Source organism: Ammospiza nelsoni, chromosome 5 (assembly GCF_027579445.1).
Source record: "Ammospiza nelsoni isolate bAmmNel1 chromosome 5, bAmmNel1.pri, whole genome shotgun sequence".
In the NCBI taxonomy this organism is placed as follows: Eukaryota; Metazoa; Chordata; class Aves; order Passeriformes; family Passerellidae; genus Ammospiza; species Ammospiza nelsoni.
Genome location: NC_080637.1, coordinates 67104254 through 67120478, shown reverse-complemented (window position 1 = coordinate 67120478; position 16225 = coordinate 67104254). Strand labels below are relative to the sequence as shown.

General features: G+C 43.1%; 1 protein-coding gene across 2 annotated transcripts in view; it reads left to right on the top strand.

Moving 5' to 3' along the window:
• ETV6 (ETS variant transcription factor 6) overlaps positions 1-16225 on the top strand; it is a 124890-nt gene that overhangs the window by 76352 nt on the left and 32313 nt on the right. The gene's annotated exons all lie outside the window — the stretch shown is intronic.

The following is a 16225-nucleotide window of genomic DNA, read 5'->3' as shown; positions in this document are numbered from 1 at the left end:
GCCTGCCTGTGCACAGGCAGCAGTGAGAAGAGCTCAGACTTGGGGTGGGGCAGAAGGAAGAGCCTGCAGCCAGAAGGCTGGGTCAGAGAGATCAGCATTGCCCACTGGCACAGCTAGAATTCCAGAGAGAGGGATGTGAAGTTGAGCTAGGAGGATGGATTTCTCAATCTCACCTTCCTTTGCTGTCATATACATCTGCTGCTGCACAACTTGCTGGGCAAATGAGCCAGAGTTATGGCAGGGTGTCTGATGCTCTCCTGGAGTGCTGGTTCCTGTAACAAATGGCAGTATATTCCTGCTGGTATCTCTTGTCCCTTTAGCAAAAAGTGCCAAAGGTGTGAAAGTGGGCTGCAACAGGCCCAACCCTCCTGCTGCTGACCCATGCAGATTTCACTATGATGCCACAATGGAATTTCTGAGGTGTTTTTCTTTTTCACCACTACTCATACTTAAAAGACAAGGGAAAAAATTACACTCATTCTATTTATTCTGCATTATAGCTCCTAAGGTTTTAAAGGGGAAGAAATGTCAGAATTAACATTGCCTGTGAGAACCTTGATCCTCCAATTATACAATCCTTGCATGTGCATCAGCACATGCAGGGCTTGCAAAGTGTGGGCTCTGGGGCTGCATGGATAACTTCACTAAATACTGATAAAGAGGAAAGGGGTTGAACCTTAGTCAGTTGAGGGGATAATGGCAGGAGAAAGCACTGTATTGTTCATTAAAAAACTGTCATTTTGTTTTAATAATTTGTAATGCTAATGATACGCTAGGAAATCTGTGATATAGTGTGTAAACATGATAAAGTATTGGGAAAATTCAAGTTCACTACAGTTTGGCTATTAAATATTTTCAGTGAAGTAAAGTGAAACAGCTCAAGGCTGCAAAGAAGTGCTCCAACTGGCAGATTAGTAAACTGAGAATTCACACGCTTACTTTGTAAATATAAATAGTAAAGTTCAGAACTGAAGTAATTAATAGACCTTATCTGTCAATAAACTTTCTTGACATAAATTTTTAATACTATAAAAGTAGTGTCTTTAAAACAAGTTCTTCCTATGTAGCATTTTTGCTGTTTTTCTAAAATATTCTAAATTGAAATAAAGAACTTTTAGAACTGGCTATCAAACTGGTTCTTGTAACAATTTCTGAAAATATTGCTTACTTCAAATTCTTTCTTACTCCAAAACTCAAAGTAGACCTTAGAGTAAGTGTTACAAAACCAGAACACAAAAGAGAACTTGCATCTTGACTGCAATTGGAATGCAAGTGGTTGGATTAATGCCAACCTTGGAATACTGCAAATTTCTTCCATTTTATTTTTTCAATGGGTCTGATTTTGTGTATTCAAACAAACTTTGTTGGGGTCTCACCATTCTCCCAAGTATTGTAAACTCTCAGTTTTCCTTTTCCCCTCAATACTGCCCATGGAAATCAAAATACTGCCTTCTATAGTAAAATCTATGGTGTTACCCCATCATTTCTCCTTTGTTAAGCTTTCATGATCTGGGGATTTGGGAAAAATAAAAATAAATTACATCCTTTTAATAGCTCTGCATGGAGATTACAATCCAAGGAAGCTCTCAGGACAAAAAGAGTATTTCTCTCCTGTTTGTGCATTGCCAAGCACACTGTGGGGTCCTGGTTTATGATTGCAACTGAGACAGTACAATTATGCACAGTAATAATGCAGGCCTGTTGAATTAAATGATGGAGGTCATTTGATTTCAATTAGGATTAGCATCTCCTGGCCCTTCACATGGACCAGGGCCTTACAGTATGAGCTGCTGTAGGTAGGGAAATAACTGTGTTCTGTCTTTCTGTACAAACAAGGCACCAGGCCCACTGATTTAAAGATACTTAATATTTTAAACTGCCATGAAAAATAAGGCAAAGGTTTGTTTTGTTAGGAAGAACTTCAAAATGTGTTCAAATTTCAGCATGGTCCTTTCCAGAGTAAAAAAATCTGGAATTAAGGTGACACAAAAACACCACAATAAAAATGTATATTTTTAAGAAAGAATTTGAGTAAGAGGAAGACAGGGTTTTCAGTCCTTTCTTTTCTTGGATGGCAGTTATCCAAGTGAGACACCCCACTAAAATCACTGGAACTGCTCGCAGGAATATGAGTTAAACCATGCAGCTCTCAGGGTCTTGTTTATTACTTAAAGAAGACTTAAATTAATGCAACTTGGTATTCATCTTCCTTTCCACTATTTATGGGGGTTGCTTTGCAATTTTACATTTATCTCAATTTTTACAATGAAAGTATGGATATCACTTACACTTTTGTTTAGAATTACTTTTAGTTTGAACAAATGTCAATTGTTCATTTAAAAAAAAAAGTAATTAGTAGGCTTTCTTTTAAAAACAGAAAGAAAGCACACAGACATTTTGACTGAATGTGAAAGAAACTTATAAAGAGAAAGCAGAATTCTTTTTGCACTAACAGTATAATTTTCTTTGTTTCACATTGTGTAAGAATAGAGTTACCAAAATGTACACCAGCTTTTTACAGGAAATGAAAATAAATTAGTAAATGTTTAATAGAATGAATATTGGGATTAGCTAATATAAGGATTTCGCAGTGCATCTCTGGCACATGGAGAACTTAGAGAGTGAAGAGAGAAAGAAAAAGAAGAGGAAAAAATATATGCAAAGTAGGGTTATGTAAATGACCTTATCAGGGCAAGCAAAAGGCCTCTCCAGCATGCCTGCCAACTCGGAAATAACAGCTATGGACACACTCAGCTCCCTCTTCCTGAGGACATGCAGCTTTAGCCTGGGATGTTGGCAACCACACCATGAAAGGAGATTAAAAATTGCCTCCTCTTTTATGTCTTTTTAAGAGGTTGGCAGAGGTGTTAAATGAATCCTGGAGAGGGCAAGCACCCTGACGATATCCCAGTACCATTTTTTCAATTTCATACGGGTTCTAGCAAATGAAAGGAGCAAGGAAACCACTAGGCTTTGACAGGGGCACAGAACTAGTCCCAGATTTCTTTCAAGGTGTTGATATCCACCCATCCTGACTTCCAGTTTGAAGGGAGAAGGCAAGAAGAACCATTACCATGTTTTTCACAGGAGATGCTTTTCAAGTTTGAAAGCCAGTGTTTTCAAAACCTTGGGCAGGCACTAATTGGTCTGCACTTTAACATTCAGCTGGCTGGGTTGACTTTTTGGTCAATATGACATATTGGTGAGGGTTTTTCATAGCTGGGGTTGGACTCATGTCAGGAGGCAACCAGAGGGTACAGTCAGATGAAGGGGTTGGCTGAATTGTTGATTTTGGGTTGGGTGCACATGCTGAGGTTACATCCAGAGTGTCATTGCTGCTTTATTCAAGTTGCTGCTTCCCAGGCTTAAAAGATAAACTATGTGTGCAGCATTACTTAAAGCAAAAGAGTAAAGACTGAAAAGAACCAGGGGGCAAAACAGTAACTGTGCCGTGATTTTTTTTGTACAATGCATGCTGCTCACTCCTGGTTTTCCTTCTGATAACACCAAGGCATTTACGTGCAAACAAAAGGTTCCTCTTGCCGAGTCAGCCTCCTCCTTCTCCTCCTCCCACCTGATTCCGTCAGCAGAGTTGCAAAAGCATGACTTGTGACAGTGCTAAATTAATAAGGCTGAGGTTGGGTTGGCAAGAGGAATCCCCTCTTCACACATCAGGGGTAGTGGGGGGAAGAGAAAGTCTAGAAAAAATCCCAAATGAGATATCACAGAACATTTTGTTAAGAATCAATCACAGTGCTTTCTTTTGAGACTTAATCTTAGAGGGAAGTAGTGTTTCAGGACCTAAATCAACAAATTTGGTCACAGCAGGGAAGACACAGTACTGAACAGGACCAATGGCCATTCCAGCAGCTTTGGAAGAAGGTATAAGAAAGAAATACTGTAATTTATTAAGGAATAGGCCAGCTCAGAACTAAACCTTTTCTGAATTTCCATTGTTGGTTATCCAAACACCTGAATAACAAGGGTGTAAATCTTTTGTGAAACTGCATTCTTGTCCTCAGAAACTCTGCATGGTCTCAAACACGGAGGACTCTGTTTTCATGAACATTCAGTACTTGGGTCCATATGCTCTGTGTTTATTATCTGCCAGAGAGGTGTGAGACATCTAGTTTGCAGATTTTCTCAGGGCTTCACGGGAAATTTTTGACACTTTGCATTCCCTAGTGTCATTTTGTGTGAAATTGCTGAAGAAGGCTTCTCCCACTCCTCAAATTGACAGTGTGCCCCTGTCTGCATTTCTGCCCCGTGTTGTCAGTGCCAAACTGATTGACCCCAGTCATGGGGGTGGGGGAGGAGGGAATCACATCAGTGAGCAAAGTATTTAGAAAAGTAGTTTTCTACTACTTGAAACTTGTTAAGAAGAAAGAAAAGACGTGGGAATGTCAACTTGCTTTGTATTTATGGGTACCAGAGAGCTTAGTAATTTCTGTAATGTAGGAATTATAAACGCAGGCATGAAGGGAAAAGCTAAGGCAACCTGAAAAGTTAGGTTAGAAGGTGTCCTTTCTTCAAAATGTAGTTCACCATCCTTTCTTAATGTTTGTGTTCACTTCACTTCCAACCTTCTTAATTCTCCAGTCTGTCTTTTTTAAAAATGATGTTCCAAGCTTTGCAAGTTGGTTGTGAGTCAGTCTTCCCAGGAGAGCGAAAGCTTGAGATGATTTGGAAGTTATGATACAAAAGAATGAAGCAAAACTGGTTCGGACTTTGTAAACTAAGCAAGTTTTAATCATTGGAAAAATAGAAGAGAAATTACTTCATGGAGACACCTCTGTAGCTCTCCTGCCTTCAATGTCATTGTGATTGTCTGAGTTTTTGTGAGTACAAGTGGTGTGTGAACAGACAGACCTACAAGTCTGGATTTCTGCAATAGATAAGATAAAATAATTGGACAAATGTCCTTCACAGAGCTGACTAAAACTTGCCAATACGGGGGAGCACAGCTAAGACAGTTTTAATTAGACAGATTGGTGAAAAAGCATTTCAACTTTGTTTTCTCAATAGCTACATAATGAGGTGTATGAGGACTCCAGTAGTTTCCTGGGGTTGGTTCCTGGGGACATGGGCATGGTATGCACACCATCATGCTGCTATTCTGAATCCCTTCCCTCTCCTGTCTGCCCATATTGTAATGTCCTCCAGGCAGGTGGTTCTCCTGCCTCAGTGTTTTGTGCTGCCTGGCACAGCTGTCAGCCATGTAAAGAAGCATTAGATGTTGTTAAATATTTCTGACAAGTGATACAATTTGATTCTCTTTCCCAGTATCTAAACTTATTTAACCTTATTTAGCCTCACCCCTTCAAGAGATGGCCCTGTTAGTGGGGCTGAGGGGTGAGATCCTCACTCCTCCCTGCTGTCACAGCTGCCCAGCCCAGCTCTGGGGCTCCCAGCACACAGTGCCCCTCTCCAGGACAGGTGTCCCCTTTGCCCTGGCACGTTTGCAGTAGTTCTTTGATCATAGCAAGCGCAGGGATGGTCATGCTTCCTGTGGGAAAGGAAGGGTGGGAAGGACAGAAGTCCTGGAGATAGATTCACTGGTGTTGAGGTCACTGAGTGTCTGTACCAGCACAGTAGGATTATGTGGCACTAGGAATTGTGATTCTGGGATAATACAGTTACCCATCATTACTAGGTGCCTGCAGCCTCTCTCACAGCACCTTTACAGTGGCAAGAAACCCTAAAAGCAGGATGAGACACAGCCTTCTTGTGATTTAGCTCATCCATTTGTTTTTCCTTTTCATTCAAAGCTTGATCCTTTACTGGAACTGCATAGGTAAATCATTTGCCTCTATTGACATTGCAATCATTTTTCCACTCCTGGAAGCAAGCCTTCCTCAGTGACATCATCCAGATTAAACTCAAGTGATGCAGCAAGCCCATGCATTATTTTTCAGTGGAATGACATGTTCTGTAACAATACCAGCTGAAGCTTTTTCTCAATTTTCTGCTACCACATCCAGCTGTTACACTTTTTGCAATTTGTCACCTCCCTGACAGTTGTGTTGGCCTAATTGTTAGTACAATTGTGCTCTTAATCGTGTTCAGAAAGCTGATCTGGCAGAATCCAATGTACAGATATACATGAACACAGATTCTCTCTCTCATCAAGAACACAGCATAGCTCCTTCACCAAATGCACTGGCACATCAATGTAGTGGCCAGAAAACATGACAAAGTCAGCAGAGTCACTAAACACTACATATTGACCAAGCTGTTACCTAGAAAAAGCTTGTTTGAAGGACACTGTACTTAATGCAGACATCCCAGCACTGAGACAAAAATTATCCCAAACAGGATCTTGTCCCAAATGATAAAGTTCATTTCTTATTCCTTGTAACAGTATTTTCAAGTGATCCTGAGTAGAAATACTAGCGCTCCAACTTTGTATGACTTCCATAGAAATAATAAATGCAAGCCAGTTCTTTGGGGCCCTGATATGAGAAGTTAGTGGGTATGTTGACTAGCTTCAGAGCAAGAAGGAGTTAAATGCTGGAGAGGAAGCAATTCTCAAGATGCAGCAAAGATAATCATGATAATTTATCATCTGATAATCAAAGAGCACACACTTAATTCATTCTCATCAATGTATTTCAAGCACAAGTACCTCAGTACAAGAGGCCTTTCTGAGCACAAGTTGCACTGGAAGGTTAAAGGGCCCCATGGAATTGTAATGCAGTTACTTCTCCTGCATGGGTCATGTGTTATAGTGCAGCTTGGAGTCCATCTCAGTGGCCTCCTTGTCCCCTGAATGTGGAACAGGATCTCTGGCATCTGGAGCTGTTCTTTGAAGCTCTTCACCTTTCTCTAGTACAGCAGTGTCTTCTTGGAGAAATGACTGACAGTCTGTAAGAGCTGTAGGGATTTGGTTCATTAAGGAATCTTCAAGAAATGAAGCTAAATCTGGACTTTTTAATCATGTCAGAACTCCAGTTTGCAGCATCTTGGGAGCGAGAGATGCATGCAGCATGCTAAGAGTGGGCTTTTACCTCCAAAGATGTGGTTCAGAACTAAGTACACTGTGCAGTGTCCAAAGTTGGAATTTGTACAGTTTCCACCAGTAATTTAATATTTAATCTCACCTGAAGGCAAGTCTTTGCATAAAGCACAAAAGAACTCATGTACTGGTGTATTGAACCAGGCTGTCATAGCCCTCCTGCATTAGGACTCCACAAAGCCTGAATGAGCAAGACATCCAAAAGCAAAATCACTTACAGTAAAAGTATGACATACTTTTACCACATGCTGATGGCAATTTTTTTTTCCTATGGTGATTTGCTTAATGATTACAGGCAAAGTGAGCCATGGTTCTGGTCTGTGCTGCCAAAATCTGCTTTTACAGTAGCAGCACAAGTGCAGCTGCAGCTCAGGAGCCCCAGTGCAGAGGAAGCCAGCCGATGACATCTCGCTGTTACAGCATGGACTGTTCTCTGGTGGAGCTGGCCCCATGTTCCCTGGAAACAGCCTGGGAAACATGCTCTTTGTGTACACACTCACCCCTCCCCAGCTCTCACAGTCACACTTGAGTTAGGAAACAAAGTCCCAGCCAAAATTCCTCAAGGGAAAGGGACCCAACTTCTTCAGGATGTGAGCCTCTGAGAACAAAATCTCCCTGTGAGAAAAAGGCAGCTTCTTATTACGGAGGATTATAATGTTGGTGGTGGTGTTTTGTTGATATGTGAAACTGAGATTTCAAAACTTTCCACTTGATTTCAGCTGTACAAAAAGGACTCCTGACCCCTCTCTTACAGAACTCCAGGATGTCTCTAAATTTGCATCCACCAGATCAAGGTGTAGTTGATGGTAGGTTAAAGTGATAAATTGCTGAAAGGAACCATCTTAATTTTTGTGTATTTATTGCAGCTTGCAACTATTTCTTCAGTTTTTCAAATCTTTCAGCAGTGTTGATCAGATTCCTAAACCTGGAGCTTCCAGTTTGGTTACCAGCATTACTGCCACATAGTGCAAGCATGGTAATAATCTGAGCACTCTGCTGCACTGTACAGCAATTAGGTAGCAAGCAAAAGACTTAAATAAAACCACATGTAGGTCAAGACTAACCAGATCAATTTATTTTTAATTACTTTCAAATTTTCAACCCCTCAGCCAGAGATCAAGGCCATATTGTGTTAAAAGAAAGAAACAGCATGTATTGACAATTCCTTCTAATACAGGATTGGGTTGTTTACCTTAAAATTACTGTTGCCAGGATGCATCAAATAATTGATACAAGAAGTGGGAAGGTAAAGTAGGTGTAAAGGATGTAAAGATGCTCTGCATGTGTCCAGTTATAAAGAGGAGCAGAACAGAGTTCCTGGATTTGATCCCTCCGTGTATGGGCAGGCATCCAGTGCCTTTGTGCCTCACATCTGTAAAACAGATATAACAATCTAATTTGTCTGCAGTTGAAAGGCACTGTGTAGTATAAATGTGCAAGTGTTACTTAATATCAGCAGTGGTCATAGCCAGTGCAGAAAAAATGTAAAGAATGCTTTTTCTACATGGAATTTTGACCTGGATGAAGATATAATTGGTTTGAAACAATAAAGAGTTGCTAAGAAGAAAATGAAAGTTTTTATAATCCCTTGATTTCTACTGGCAAAACTGTTTGCTTCTGGCAGCATTGTCTCTTGAGCTAGCTACCCTGTGACATTGTCAGGGCTCAGCTGCTCTTGTTTAGGATATAGCTTTTGCACATACAAGGAAAAAAACGACAGACAACATTTCTTTCAGCTCCTTTTGGAAGGGAGCAGTAAAAGAGCAATGTCTGCTCCATGGACAACAGCCAAAAATTGGTTGAGAAGTCAGGAGTAGATTAAGGCTGTAATAGGGAGGGGGTCCAAGGCAGCATTTCCCCCCTCCCCATCCCACTGCTGGTGCTGCACTGGCTGCTGGGGCAGCTGTGGGAGCCAGGCAGTGCCCTGCTGTCCATGGCTCCCTGACCCTGCTGCACTCTGGCCTTCGCTGAACGTGCCGCCCAGATGGAAAAAGCCAGCCTTCACCCTGCCCTGCAAGGAAAGCTCTTGTCAGGCTTCTAGGAAGGCTTTGCAAACAACATGAAAGGAAGCTGGAGCCGTCTGCAGAGTTCTTAAAAGCTCTTGGACATGGCTCATGGAATGAGTGCCTAGAAAACCCACTGGTCTTTTCATCACCTCTGTGGTTGCTCACTTCTTTGGTAGCTTTTCCCTTTCAGAACCTAAAATCCAGCTTCAACACACAAACCAGTACCATTATCTAGACTGGTTTGTCCTGGCCTGGGTGAATTCTGTTTCAGGCTACAAACTGCTTGTCATTGTAATATTTTGTGTTTCTGACTAATCCCAAAGGGAGGCAGCTCACAGGGGACATCCTGATTTCCACTTATTCTATAGGTTCATTCTGGATGATGGAGTGGAGACAGAAGGGAGACCTAGTGGCTGCTGGGGGTCAAATGTGGATCTGTTATAAGAAACACAGCACAGCTGACCACATTAAACCATTGGGGTTGCACTGGGAGCTTTAGTCTGACATCAGGTACAACTCCAGGGACTTCAGGAATTGGTCAGCAGTGTTTGGGGACTTTTCTGACTTGCTGGGGCTGGGGGTCTTAGACATAGTTGAGTAATTTTGTCTGAGAGAGTTACTTCATTTACTGACTTGTCTCTACATAGAAAGGGCTTGGGCATAGAGTGAGAAAGAATATATTCTTCATTTTGAATTCTGTAGTGTGGCTTCAAATTTGGTGGGGTTTTGTATTGATGACTTCATCTGCCATCATTAATCAGTGAGCTGTCTCAGCCCAGCAAGCTGATTTAGAGTCCTGCTTGTGCATTTGATCAGCAAATGCAAACCATGTGTAGTGTCAGCAGGTCAGGCGAGGTGATGGAACATGGGATTTTCACCTCAGTTCCAGAAAGGGCCATGGTTGCTTCCAGGAAGCTGAGCTTGGCACAGGGTGTGGGCAATTGAAAAGATTTATTTCCCTGTATGAGAGCTCGTTCTAATCGAGCATTTTCCAATCAATATGTTTCTTACAGACCTTCCAAAGGCTGCATTAGGAAAGCAATTTTATTTATTTTATGACCCCGAAGCCCTGAGGGATTCAGATGTGTCAGCTTCCCAGGTCTCTGTAGAGACAGCGAAAGGACAAGGGCTGGGTCACAGGGCACCACACCAGCAGTGTCAGCATGGCAGGAACCCATGGCAGAGCTTTGCTGGGTTGGTTTCTGCACATGTCTGCACACATGGAGGCCCCAGAGCAGGCACAGTGCACTGAGCATTACCTGCACTTGTGCTCTACCTCCAATTCCTTGTTCAACACGACACCAGGAGAAATAAGCTCTGCCTTTTATTTCAGATTACTACTGAAAAAGCTGCTTTGCCCTCTGTTCCCAGCAGTGTAGGAGATTCCTCAAAGCCTTGTCATTCTGATTACAGGCACTTTTAGACCTTCTTAAAGAATGTGCAAGCCTCACTTGTGGTGTATTTTCCTGCCACAACTCCTGTGTTCCCTATCCAATCTCGTTTTTCTTCAACAAGACGTGTAAAGGGGCATTTTTATCTGCTGCCATGCATTTCCTTTGTACCACTTCATACTCACCTCCCAAATAATTCTCTCTGGGGATTAGCCAGGATTAACCTTTTTCTTCATTTTCTACCTTTGCTTATCTCTGGGCCTGGGAAGTGCAGAGCCAGCTCTCCACTGTAGGATGAGGCAGTCCCTGCAAGCCAACAGCAATGAGAGGCCACTGCTTCTCCACTGCCTGGGTCAAGGGCACGTGCTGCAAAGAGCAAGGGGTCAGGCACATCGCTGCACACAGATTTCTGTCCCCTACTCTTAACAGCAAGTGCACAGACCACCAGCAGTGCAGGATTTGCCCTGTGGCTGGGCTGCATCTCCCACATGTATGTAACCCCAGAACAGTTCCTGAGGGCCCCTAATTACACTCTCCATCCGCATGGGAATAGCTAGGCATGCCATAGATCTCTGTTAGCTCTGAGGAACTGGAAAAACTTCCTGAGAAAGCAAGATCTTTGCCCTTCCTGCCTTTACCTTCCACAGAAGTGATAGCTCTGAAGAGCAGCCTGTGGGTGCTGGGTGCTTTGGGGAGGTCTCTTGGGTTCAGAGATGGATGCAGCAGCGCCAGCAGAGAAAGCACAGAATTGCTGCCTCAGTTTGGAAAGGCCTTCAGCATGATCCCACACTGCTGTTGAGCTCAGCACTGCCCTGCTGGGCAGCAGTGTGGTGGTGATGGTGGTGGCTCTGTCATGTCCAAGCACATACCAGAACAGGGCCCCTGGTCTGCAGCAACCATCAGTGTCTCCAAACAGGGAACCAGAGAGCAGCACACACAGCACCGTGGCAATGCTGAAACAGGGTCTTTGAAGTAGCTGTGCAGCAATTTGCACTTCAGAGCATTTTGGATGTTAACTGGCAAAGCACTATGACACCTCTGCATTTTGGCAGTCCAGCATTCCAAACAAAGATGTGAGATGGGAAGGGACTTTAAAAAGTTGCTCTGGCAGAACCTGAGAGAAGGATTTAAATCTAATCATATGCTTTTCTTCCAGACTGTGTTGCCTTTATACAGAAATTAAGACCAAAACACAACCTCGTCCACCTCTCCTGCTTGACATACACCATCGCATGCAGAGGCACATATTATACTTCACAGCTAACAAGGAAAAATTTTGTTAATCAATAACAAAGAAAGAGACCACCAGTTCCTAAAGAGTTACTTGATAGGAGACATTCAAGTGTTCTGAACTTCTCCAGCATCATTTTCCCACTAAAGGCTCACAGTAGCCAGAGACTTGAGCTGGCTTCTCTATGCTGCCAGTGATGATGCATCTGTCCCTGGGTGTTTGGAAACCAGCTGCTGATTTGCATGCACTGGCCCTTTGCTGTTTGCCCAACCATGCTAAGTAGTTTTTGGCGTGGGAGTGTGAACAATTCTGTCTGCCCTGCAGAAAGCAGGGATAAATGAGAGGTCTGTCTTTAGCCCCTTCTCACACCATCATCCTGCCTGCCAGGGGGAGGATGGAGAGCATAGCTGAAGTGGAACAAAAAGTGAGACAGAACTTGCTGTGAATGCTGTTTTCCATGTGCGTGCCGTCCTGTGCCTGTGTCCTCATCTCGAAACTAAAGCAGAGCAGCAGCTCTCGGTGGCACAGTGCATCACATTTTGCATTGGATTTGTGTCCTCAGATTGTTCCAAGATGAGTCAAGGTGAGAACAGCCTGTGGTACTTTATACTTCACATCTTAGGTGTATCTGTTGCATTCGCTGAACACAGCAACTCATACTGTAAAATGCATACTCTGTCTTCCAAACCAAAGAAGGGGTTGCTGAGTGCAAGTGCTTTGCATGATTTAAGATTGGCTACATCTGTTCAAAAAACAGAGTTGTAAGCCTACCAGAAGTCTGTGGTCAGGTGAAAATATTGCTGGCTGTGTAGTTCTAAGTGCAGAGGTTATACTGCCTGAGCAGAGCACTCTGTTTTTCTCTCCTCAAAGCCTGACCATGCTTCAGTTTCTTGAGGGACTCTCTGTCAGAAGTGAACTCTTCAGAGACCATCACCCTAAACTGTCCAACAGACCAGTACATTCCTGTTGGTGCTTAACAGGTTTACTGGCTACTCCAAAGTGTAAATTACCCCATCAGTCCCTCTCCATTGTACTTTGCTTTGCTGCTTGGGAATAGAAAGGAGCAAAGAGTGGATTTGTCCTGCACTCAGGCTGGTTACCAGCTTGTGCCCTGCAGTGTGAGAATTTATTGTCCTCATCATTTATAAGGTCACCAGAGTAGCAGGTGTGAGAACCAGGACTTCAGGTGAGGAGTATCTGCAGAAGTAGATAATCTATTGAGACACCAGTGCATCAGCCTGCAGCGTTAGAAAGGTGAGCACGGATTTTGCTCCCTGTTTAATGCATCTAAAGCTGTCAGTCTATAAACATGTCAGTAAATTACTGTTTTACTCTGCTGGAGGTGGTGCTTGGAAACTGACAGAAGACAGAGAATACATTGGATCTCATAGAGTCAGATTTTGATGGTTTGCTTGACTTTGTCTAACCTGCTTTAGCAATTGAGTCCAGGAAGTTTTTATTGTTGTTTATTTTTGCACTACACAGATAGGGAGACCATGATGGGGACTGCTTGCCAGATTTCAACCAGAGGTGCAAAGGCAGAGATGGGAGCAGAGCCAGGTCTGACTCTTAGGTCAAAAATCACCCTGGGAAGTCCATGGCCACCGAGAGGGCAGGCTGGTGGAAAGGCAGCATCCCCCATGTCTGATCTGCACCTAGTGAAAGCAGCAAAAACTTCACACTGATTTCAGTGTGGTTCAGCAGGCAAAACTCTGCTGTCTTTTTGCAACACAGCTCTTGTTTTCCTCACTTTATTCTTCTTGGTAAATATCTTTGTTAGTTAAAGACAGTGCTGTTAGCTTCTGCAGAGAATAAAACCAGAGAGATAAAAAGAGCCCATTTTCCTCCACTGTGGGCATGACAATAAAAGAAGATGGAGAGAGGAAAATAAGAAACAGCATCCAGAGAAGAAAAATAGTATAAGTGGGATTAGGTTTTCTTCCATGGACAGTACAGGAAGGCATTTTCATTACCTACTGATAGCAGTGCACACTGTGCTGTAAAATCCCTTCAGCTGCAAAGCCAACCATCTCATGACCTTGTTTTCACAAAACCAACTGCTTCTTCTTAAGAAGGGTCAAAGAAGGTGGCATTCAAGTTTAGTAGACACTGTACTGATCATGTAAGAATTATTTTTTGAATGACAGTTTCTGAGGCACTTTTTAGCAACACTGCTGTGCACCCCTAGAAAAGCCTCCTGAGACTGAACTGGTTCAGCCTCACAAAACAAATGGGCATGTGGTGGGGGCATGTTTTTTTGAGAAACTAACTTCCCAGGAAAGCAGCAGGGCAGGAAGGGAGGGAAGTGAGAGAATAAGAAATCCATCTAGGGAAAAGCAGTTTACTTATTTTATGGCACCTTATGTTTTCCAAACACAATGTAGGTATTTTAATTATGGGATCACCCCAGGGGTGGAGTGATGTGGCACATCCACCCACTCAGTTTAGCCATAGCCAAACTGAATTAGACTGGCTGCTTGCTGATTTCTCAGTGATTTCAAGCCAAGTGGTCCTGGGTCATATTACTTTGGGGCTTTTCTCACAAGTCTCAGAGGTGCTACTGAAACCCAGCAGAGACCTCATTTGCAGTGTGAAGTGTTGGGTCTGTTTCAGAGCTGCCAGCACAGCTCATGGGGCTGCTCCCAGTCTGTGTAGCTTATTTGGATGTTCTGGGTCTAGCACTCATCAATCTAAAGCTCTCTTTGGACACAGTACTTTTGTACTAATTGAGCAGAAGGCAAAAATGTGCTGTCACCTGCAGGTGGGAAGTGTTGATCTGTGTTTGTACAGGGAAAGATTTATTTATTACATTGTTATCTGTAAGGGAGCATACACCTCTTGTTGAAATTGTGGTACAGCTCTGTCCTTGTCAGCCTGATTTTCACAGTGATGTTCCCTTTTGTTTAATGCCTCATCAGGTGAAGTACACATCAGAAGGCCAGTTAGATTTCCACACAACAATTCTCCTTTGGGCAATTTATTGCTTGCATGACATGGCAGAGAGGGAGGCAAAAGAAATCATACACAAGCATTTCAAGCACTCCTCAGATGGTCTTGTAAAACCCTTTCCTATGTTGTGGTCTGTCTGCATCATGTCTCACCTTTCTCTTTTAGCTGCAGCAACAGCCTGGGGTCTGGAGTGTATTTTCTGCAGGAACAGTCCTTAATTCAGCAGAAGATGAGCCTCACTCTGGCATTTTAGATGACAGTTTCCATGTCTCTGAGCAAATCTACACCTCACCCCAGTCCCTTCAAAAACAAAGGTCCTACAGAAAATTCTGACCTCACTAAGCAGACCCTAATTCATAGGGGGAAGAGAATTTGCTTCATAAATAATTAAAGGCTACTGCTTGTTTCTGTAGTACAATAGTATGCCACAGTTGAGAGCTAATGGAAATTCTTGCTATGGCCATGCAGGCATCCCTTCCTTAGGTCAGCTCTGACCCTTTCTCAGGCACAATCTCAATTCCTCTTCTGACAGAGATTCAGTTCTGTATGCAGCTGTGGCTCTGGGACTTTCCAAAGCCGTTGTCTGGGAATCTGGCAAAGCAGCAGAATGCAATTCACTTCATGTTACCTCTTGCTAAAACAGAAATAAAAGGGTTGCCTATCTGTTAAAGAAGTAAAAACCAAACCCAAACAAGAGTGGTACAACTCTCTCAGGCTTCTTTTAGTGCTTGGTAGGAGGAGGGTAATCAGATCTCAGAGGATGGTGTGCCAGGAAGGAAATTTCTTCCCATGTGCAGTGTACAATCAGCCAGGTGCAATATAAGGAAGGGAGGTTCGTCTTCCTCTGAAGCATAAGGTATTGGCTCCTGCCAGAGGCTGTGTACCAGAGATCTGATCAGATATGGCAAATTTTATGTTCCTATGCACAGTGGGTAAGCTTTGTAGCAAGTCAAACAATGAGTCATCTCATGAGGGGGAAAGGAAAATAAAGCTTTTATTGCCCATTGGATTGGAGATAATCTCTCAACTTGGGTATAAACAGCTCTTCACTGTGCTGCCTTCTCTCCAGGGGAAGGAAGCTATTTTAAATTTTTGTGTAGAACAGATACTGAATTGTCATACCTCCCAAGCTTCTCTGCCCGGGCCCAATAAAGGTAGCAGACAAAATGTCTTTGATAGTAATGTGGTTGGGCCTCTGTGGGTAAACACAATAGCCTAGGCTGTATAAACTGTACAAACTGGCTGGCAGAAAGGCAGTGCCAAATTCTCCTTGGCACCTTGGAAAATCTGTCCCCAAACCAAATATTCCTACTATTTTACTAAAAAATTGTCTACCCTCTTACATGGACCTAGTTCCAGTGGTAATATTTGATTGCTATACAGGAAACACAGGCTAAAGCAGTGCCAAAGGGGGCACAATCTTGGCCCTGGCTTTCCTCTCCAGTGTGGGAATGGCACCTGCTCACATAATGGCACCTGGAGAAGGGGTGGGCCTGTGTGAATGCACCTCTCTCCACAATACATGTGCTGATAATCACTCTGTTACAGGGGCTGCATTCCAGCTGCCCTTCCTTACAGACCCCACCCCAGCCACCTGGAGAGAAGCCATGGCTGTCGTGCCTTTGACAAATTT